At 39.7% G+C, this 9,177-nt stretch overlaps 1 pseudogene; it reads left to right on the plus strand.

Moving 5' to 3' along the window:
• The first annotated feature begins 586 nt into the window (after positions 1-586).
• On the plus strand, positions 587-6,938 carry LOC146624971 (uncharacterized; annotated as a pseudogene).
• The last annotated feature ends 2,239 nt before the right edge of the window (positions 6,939-9,177 follow it).

Raw genomic sequence — 9,177 nt, forward strand, 5'->3', positions numbered from 1 at the left:
CCGCCGGAGATGTCATCTGCTTGATCCGACGCCTGAGATGGTCCGATTGGGCTGGTCTTAACCCTGCTGGCATGAATCCACTGAGGTTGTCCGTCTGTGAGGATGCTGGTTCTTCGTCACTGCCAGTACAGTCTGGGGCTGGAACACGCGCGGCCTCCCAAAGTGTCCTTGGTTTTAGCAACTTCTCCAACACGCATCTCCTTGTCTCCACTGGTGGAACTGTGGAGGGGAAAGGCTGAGAGAGACAAACTTTCTGATAGTTATTATTCAGTTTTTCTACCAAGTTGTGAACATCAGTGGACAATGCAATATACATCACCTTCTACTAGCGGTGCCCCTCTGGAAGCTGACCATGGTGTTGGAAATAGTCTTATTTCAAATGGAAATAATTTGGTTACTGCAGATGGAGTCATAATGTATGAAATGGAAAATCTGGTTTTGGTAAATGCTGATGTTTTGCTTTTGAGCTACCTACATTAGTTCGCGCACATGTTAGACAGGTTGCTAATATGCTTTTTACTGCATGTGATGTTTTCTCAATTACAAATCTTGATTTTATTGCCCCTATTACCCCTCTTTGTCCGACATGACTCACACAGTGAAAATGTCGGGCAAGGACTGGCATCAGGGAATATGGGAGGGCAATCAAACCCTTAAGATTTTGTATAAGCCATCTCTGTCATCTAAGGTACAGTCATTATTCTCCCAATAGGTGTAATCACATGCAGAGGCTTGCTCTTGTATAAAGTTTAAATCAACATTTGTTTCTAAATAGTCTGGGAGTGTAACAAGTGGCAGCTGTAGGGGCACAGATAATACGTCCTGCGGAGGTGGGAGCTGTGATGCAGCTGCAGCCTTGGCTGTCACGTCTGCTAAAGCATTACCTGTTGCTTCGTCTGTGTCAGCTGTACTGTGTCCTTTCGTTTTTACAACTGCAACGGCCGATGGTAGCTGTATAGCCTGAAAAAGTCTTTGAACAAGATCAGAATTTAGCAATTTATTTTCCATCAGCAGATCTAAATCCTCTTTGTCTCCACAATGTGCCAAAGTCATGTACGACGCCAAATGCATAGCGGCTGTCTGCGTAAATTGTCATACGCTTATCCAAATGGAGCTCACAGGCGCGTATTAAAGCCATGAGCTCTGCTTTTTGTGCTGAGTGAAATGGTAATGAGTGAGCCTCTAGTATGATGTCAGGCACTGTTACCACTGAATAGCCACAAAGAAATGAGTTGTCACTCGGCCTTGAACAGGACCCGTCCACATAAACCGTGGCTGAGTCTGGGATAGGTGTTTGCTCTAAATCTGGACGTGGTGCTGTGGATTCCTGTATACGTGTCATGCAGTCATGATCGTCAAGCCTGTCTGAGCCATCCTGTCGGTCAGAAGAACACAGCATAGGATCAATAAATGTGCTGGCGAATCAGGTGTGCTGCTCGCTTTTATAGTGAGATTTGCATATGTTGTGTAGTTATGTTTGCTAGAATGGTCGTGACCTGGTGATTGGTGTGTAGAATAGTGTCATGTGAGAGTGTAAGCTTCTCGCAGTCCCTTATCATGATAGAGCAAGCTGCTACTGCCCTCAGGCAGGCCGGCATTCCCTGAACAATTCAGGCAGCACCTTTGAGTGGCGGAGGTCAGCACTCCCTTTAATGCATTGAAAGAGGTAGTCATTTCTGTGGATCACAGTATTCGAGGAGGCTTCTCTTTTTTACAACAGTCACGCAGAATGTGGTCATGAAAAGAACAGTCTGGTATCCACTGTCTGCAATAGTTCACCATGCCCAGGAAGGACAACATTTCCTTCTGTGTAGTGGGACGAGGGACGGAGGTCACAGCTTTGACCCTGTCTGCAGTCATGGAACGTTTTCCGTGAGACAGTGTGAATCCCAAATATTGAACAGAAGTCTGACAGTACTGCATTTTCTTTGCTGATGCTTTGTGGCCAGTCTTTTGGAGGTGCTGGAGAAGCATGTGTGTAGCAGTTTGACATAGTTTTTCACTTTCAGCACAGAGGAGGAGGTCATCCACATACTGGATCAGGGTGCAGCCCTGGAGGAGTGAAGCTGTCCAGGGTAGCACGGACCACCATTGAGAAAGCAGCAGGGCTGTCTATCATGCCTTGGGGCAAACGAGTCCAAGTGTACTGCTTATTTCTATGTGTGAATGCAAATAACGGCTGTGTGTCTTCATGCACAGGTACTGAGAAAAAGGAGCGGAGCATAAATCCACCACGGTAAAATGTGTATGCAATGCATGTCAATATGCTGTGAACATCTGAAACGAGAGGTGGCAGAGGAATGTTGACTGCATTAATTTGCCTTAAGTCTTGTATGAAACGCCATACGCCAGGTTTGTTAGGCTTTGGCACAGGATTGACAGGAGTGTGGGCTTTATTACTCCTGTAGTCAATAAATCTCCTATCATGACATCTAGAGCTGCGGCTTTTTCCGTGGAAATGGGACATTGCTTGACATATACTGGCTTGTTGTATTTAAGGTATAAAGTCAATATAAGGTAGGTTACATCTATGTGTCGACATATTTCGTAACCTATGTCTGAGTTATGTAACAAAATCACTGTTTGACCTTAGAGAAACAAAAGTGTGGCTCCCAGTCATGGGATTACCTGGTAGTGGCGTCTGTACACGTTTTTTTGGCACAGTGTGTGACATAGAGTACCGGACAAAAAGGATGTTGAGGTCATTCTCTGCTGAGGGTCCAGCTGACACAGAGGATGTTCCTTCTCCATCATGTCGGTACATAGGGCAGAGAAAACATAAGCTGTTATCAGTGTCAGCAAACATTTCACTCTTTATGTTAAATGAAATACACAAATTCATTTTTGCTCCGGGTGTCTGTAGCTGCTGGAAAACTGAGCCACAATAAAAACACATATCTCTACTTTTATCCTTCCGTCCTCTGAAACTTCCTTGCTGTGCTGGAGCGGGTAATCCTGCATACATTAGTTTCTCACTTTCCTCTGAGCCTTCTACATCAAAATTCAACTTTATCTTAACACTTTTAGCTTTCGTGGTAGTATCTGCACTGGCCTTCAGTTTTACTGACCTGTTTTCTGGCGATAATCGTTCGGGATAGGGCTCCGGAAATAAATTAGAATGCATTGAACTTCTTAAGTTGTAGACAAAGTCAGTCCCGTAAGCACTTCCGCATGTTCTGGATACGTGATCATGGACGTCTTCACCGATTCGCGGACGTAGGTTACACGTAACCGGAAATGGGAGTTGTACTGAGCCGTTATTTGAGACTTTATTTTGTATTTTATTAATTTTTGGTTTTACAGGTACTTTAGATTTTTTATCGGACCTGTCTGTGGTCTTTGAATAATTCTGACCCATGTTCAGTGATTTCCAGAGGGGTTTACACGCTAGGAGGATTTAGGTTAGTATTTTCGCTGCGGCACAGCTGAGGTCACTTTAAATTTATTGCTAGCAATTTTTGTTTGGGTGAGCAACTCTCACTTAACGAGCAACTTCTCGCTTAACGAGCAACTTCTCGCAAAACAACAGGCAACTCCCTGTGTCACTTTTTGGTGAGCAACTTCTCACTTAACGAGCAACTTCTCGCTTAACGAGCAACTTCTCGCAAAACAACAGGCAACTTCCTGTGTCTTTCTGCTTTTAATTTACTGCTTTTAACCCTTGAGACCCGTGTTGTTTTTTTTTGTTTTTTTTTTTGTTTTTTTTTTTCAAAAGAAAAATTAAACAATTAATTATTATTATTTTTTTTACGTATAAATGTGTTGTGTCTTTCCACTCACTCCACTTGATTATAACTGATTTATTTATAACATTTTATATAAAAGAAAAACGAGAAGCACATTAATTCATAGTAATTTAACATAAAATTGTTTGATAGTGTTAATTTGGAAAGCCACAACTCTAGCGGGTCCACCAACACCACACAAGGGTTAATTTACTTTATTCGGGGACTGAGGAAGTCGTCAGTGTATCTCTCTGGATCACTAAGTGAAACTTCGTCAGCATATCCCGTTTTTTTATGGATCGATCACTGAGAGAGGTATAATACGGTCTTTATATAAATATGAAAGACGCATATTTACCTTCTGTCAGTCAATCCCACTTCTGACGCCAAATTGAAGGAAAAAAATGTCCATCCCGGTTTTCCCTCCAAGGCACGAGCGATAAGCAGAGTTTTGTCCTTTCCTTATAAGATTCCTAATTATTTAAAGTAACACTCAGGTATGCCATTCAGCGTGTTAGTACGAGGTCGGGAGCAGCTTGGGAGAACAAGAAAACAGAGACTGCTTTAGGTTGCCTTCCCAATCGACTCAAAGGTTTATTAAGTATACAACAGCTTATATAGAGAAAAAAAGGTTCGTGTGTCAGCTTTCCCAGTTCAAACCGGTACAGACCAAATAAGGAAACGTCTTCCTGCCTTGTGAGCAGAGAAGTATCCTTTGTGTAGTTTATCAGTTCAGCTACAATTTATGATCATCCCAGCAAAATACACTCCTAGACATAGAATACAGAGTTCTTTCATTAGTGAATTCTGAAACAAACCACCTGGCCTTTAACGAGCCTTTTTCTAAGAGATAAAGAAGGGAGGATGGGAGTAAGGAAGTGGTCTCGTCTCTGTGGTATTTTCGACCTTGGGGTACCAGCCTGTGATTCTTACACATCAATTCTTGGGTCAGAGAGAAAGAGAAAAACAACTATTAAATGGGCCTTATTGAGTAACTCTTTTCTGTATAATATCACAATAAAACAATATCCTGTAAATGCTACCATGGTATCAAAATATCACAACAGGGGTCACCTTCAAAGGGTCACGTTCACAGACTGGGCTGCTCCGGTATATAATGGTAAACGTGCTCACAGGAACAGATTTATGAAATGAGTAATAGAAATTTTGGAGCATTTGAAATTTAACTTGTATTATTAATACATTTTAAAAGAAACAGGAGTGTTCTTAAGTTTAGACCATCTCTGTGCTACCCCTTTGCATGTGTCTCACTGTACACGATTCATTTTTTCTGTTTTTCTTTTTCTCTCAGGTTGCTGGTTGTGGATTTTGGAGCTGCGGAGATTTGAGCTGTGCTCCAAAAGTGCATGTTGAAGGTACCTAATGCTTGCATATTATTTACTTTTTCCTTAATACGCAATTTTACATTTTGAATTCTCTTATTTGGTCTTTTAGGTTATCACCACAGTTCCACTGCTGTCCACATTCATGCGCAGTCTTGACCAGTACTCTGACCAGTTGATGAAGATTCTACGAAAAAAAGGAGGGGAAACAGTGCGGCGGATCACAGCAGCGTTGTCTGCAATTTCACGGGTATTCTGTCTTGTTATAATGTTCTGTAACTAATAGATTAGTTGCAGGTTGATTTGAGGTCTGGTTATTAACCTGTATTTTTAACTTTCTTGGGTTATTTTATGCTTGTTCTCTCCTGCGTTATACTTCTCATCTTGCTTTTGGCTTATATTCTGGACTTGGTCCTGACACAAAGCAGAACTAAGTAACTCATGTCCCTAGAGGCCATAAGTGCCGTTGCTGGCATTGTAGCTTTTTTCTTTTCTTTTTTTTGTTACTCATTAATTTTCCAAAAGAATAATTAGCTACACTGAGAAAAGACAAAGGCAGACAACATTTCACATTTCGCCACAACTCAGTAACACAATAGATTATTTTTTTTCACTCAAACTTGGTATGAATACTGCAAATGTGGTGGTAGCCCGCATACCTCATATTAATGTGACAGTGTGTAGTTTTTGTCATTAATTTTTGGAAATCTCTATCAAAATGTTTTTGATTCCTTTGAACAGCACTCCTATGCAGCAACACTTTTCTTCCTTCTTTCAGGTGGTACACCACACTAAAGCTGCATTTTCCACGACCCAATGTATTGCAATCAGTGTAATTGGACTCATAACTTATAATCTTTATGGGAATGAATTGGTAAGCTTCTCATTCTCTAACACAAAATACTACTTGCTTGCAAAAAGCATGTTTAAAATTACTTAGAAACAATTATGAATTGGTTAAACAACAATAAAAATTGACTTAAGTTCTGTGGGAGTCTCTAAAAACTTCAAAAAAGTAATTGCACTGCATGTGTTGTTTTGTTTAGAGTTCCCGAATCGAAGTGAAGCGTGAATGCATCCTTAAAGCTGTGATTATATACCTGAATGAGAACCCTGAAAATCTCATCAAAGAGTACATGGTAAGTTTCTTTTAAAGGGTTATTCCACCCCTCAGTAAAATTTTGAATGTCATAATTCCCAGAGTTTTGTAAGTTGAAACATGTATTTTCTAAACAAGCCCAGGCATTCTCCTGTTCCGGCAGCAATCAGTTTTCTTTAAATTAGCTTACAACAATAAAGTGAATGGAAAATACTAGGATTTTGTTTCCATTCACTTACATTGTTTTATGCGAAACTAAAGAAAATGGCCCTGGTCAGCAGAATATTGATAATATTATTAATGTATACTCCTTCTGCCCTCTGTCCATGTTTCATGTATCTTCTTCTTGGTCTTTATTTGGTGATTGTCTTAAATCCACATTTTTCTTTGGTCTGTTCTTCTCAGTCTCATTCAGGGATATGTGTAATTAGGGTAGTGTGGACCATTTGAACTAAAATGGAGTGAATAGATAGATGATGCGATGACCAAAATACAACGGATTTAAAATATTTCTGTCCTTTTCAGGCTTTCAGGCTTGAAGATGTTGGCATCATTATCGAGAGATGCACCGTCTTGCAGGATCTTCACGATGTGGCGAGCAGGTGTGCACTTTTGTTTGGGCTAATTTACTGCCTCAATCTGAGTTACCCAAAGCCACTTCGCTACACATTTGAGTTCTTCCAGAAGGTGCTCATGGGACTGGAAGACAAAAAACTGTCTAACAAAATACAAGTGCTGAAGAACAAACTCTGCCAAAAGGAGACGCAATGACTCTTCTAGATCGAAATGTCTCCCAAAATAAGTGCTCTGTTTCACTGTTTAAAAGTTTATAAATATATATATGTTGATCCTTGTTTGTAAATATTTTGTCATAGCTTTAATATTTAAGAGATTTACTGAATGCCATTTTTCTTTTGATTGTGAAAAAGAAAACATAATTCAGAAACTGAGTTTTTGGAACTGGGGACAAAATTACGCAGATGGATATATTTTCTTGTTTCACAACATTTTCTTCAGTTTGAGTTGCTGTGGCAATTCTGCAGACTGTAGCCATTGCAGACCTACAACTGTAGATCCTGAAATCATTCTGTCAGGTTTGACATCCTACTCCTCACTACACTGTCACTTAGTTGAAACTGGAAAGTTGTTTCAGATGTTTACATTTTATTTTACACACTTCATTTAATGTTGCATTATGCAGTGTTGTTTCCCTGTTTAAGCTTTGCCTCGTTGAAGGCTTTTGTTCAAGTTGTTAAAGCAACACAATTTTTTTTGTATTTACACTTCATATTAGTTCTTGTGTACCAGGTTTCCATTGTAGGTCAAGGATCTTGAGTGTTATAAATGTTAAAGTGTATGTGCAAACAAATGTGAAAAGGTTCTAAGGTTGTCACCTGTACTCAAGTTAAGTGCTGGATTTTTGGTCTTAGCATTTAATTAAGAATATTTTGAGATTTGCTATATGCATTTTTTTTATTGTAAAATTTATTATATAATAGAAAACTTATAATTCTGAATCAGATTTTTGTAACTGGGGACTAAATCGTTTTTACCTTTTTGTGTCACTTAGGTATTTTCTGTAATTGCATTGCATGCAGTGATTTTTAAGTTGCTGTGGTAAATCTGCAGTACTGACTATAATCACAAGTTGTATTGAATTTGACATCTTACGGCATACTACAATGTCACTTTGTTGAAACTCGGAAAGTTGTTTCCAATGTTTAAATTTTGGTCATGCACTTTAAGCATGTAATATTGCCTTATGCAGTGTTGTTCCCTGTAGAAGCTTTGCCTTGTTAAGGCTCACAGTAAATAAAGTTGTTGATGCAGCACCCTTTTTTTGCATTTACACTTTATGTATGCTTTGGTGTAGGAGTTTTCTATTGAAGTGCAAGGATCTTGAATGTTATAAATGGTAACGTGTGAGCAAGTGTAAAAAGGTTTTTGAGTTGTCACCTGTACTCTGTAGTTAAGTGTTAGACCTTTGCTGAAGACTTCTGAAAGGTCCAAACACCTAATTACAATGTATAGATGACAACTCAGGAACCTTTCTAGACTTGTTTTGTTGATACCTAAACATTTAGCATATAGATGAAACTATTAATTAAATCATAATTAATCAAATTAATTAGGTCCAAAACGCAATCTAAATGGTGCCATTAAATTCAAATTAATATTGTCAATTGAACCTAAAGCAATACAGTTAATAAAATGAACAAAGTGTTTAAATTCTAATTAATGGTGTTAAATAGTAACAATGAAAGGAAAGCTGTTGCTTTTATAGAACAATTTCACTTCTGATATACATCACCATTGAAATTGCAGATAATAACCATATTGATTTATGTTTAATTGACCAGGTTCTGTGGAAAAGATTGCCTTAACTTTGTCAATTAAATCCAATCCATTATTTCTTAAAGTGCAGTGTTCCAACAGCTGGATACTGATGAAGTACAACACAAATGCTATGGGAAGTGTGAGCCATGAAGTCAGGTTGGGGGGAGAGATCATCACCCTCACTCAAGATTACCAAGCCCCAAGTAGAGCTCAAGGCATGCAAGACCAGATGACCTAAGACAGGGGTAGGCAACTCCAGGCTTCGAGGGCTGGTGTCCTGCAGGTTTTAGATGTGTCCTTGATCCAACACAGCTGATTTAACTGGCTAAATTACCTCCTCAATATGTCTTGAAGTTCTCGAGAGGCCTGAGAATGAACTAATCATTAGATTCAGGTGTGTTGCAGGACACGGACCCTCGAGGCCTGGAGTTGGACACTCCTGACCTAAGAGATGGATGATCATGGTGAAGCGGGAAACCTGGGCTCTCCGTGACCAAGACTATGTGAAATACCCTCTGGAGGTCTACCAGAGGATGTGAATGCAGCATTACGGACAATCCCTACTGCAACCTTCACCAAAACTAACCAGCTGATCTGTAGCACTGCAGTAGTAAACAGCCGTCCGTCTTATAGCTTGGGTATAAGACGGACAGCCACAAGGAGCAGTACCCTC

Source organism: Diplotaxodon limnothrissa, linkage group LG9 (assembly GCF_057381915.1).
Source record: "Diplotaxodon limnothrissa isolate DT_005_m linkage group LG9, D_limnothrissa_male_GT1.1, whole genome shotgun sequence".
NCBI lineage: Eukaryota > Metazoa > Chordata > Actinopteri > Cichliformes > Cichlidae > Diplotaxodon > Diplotaxodon limnothrissa.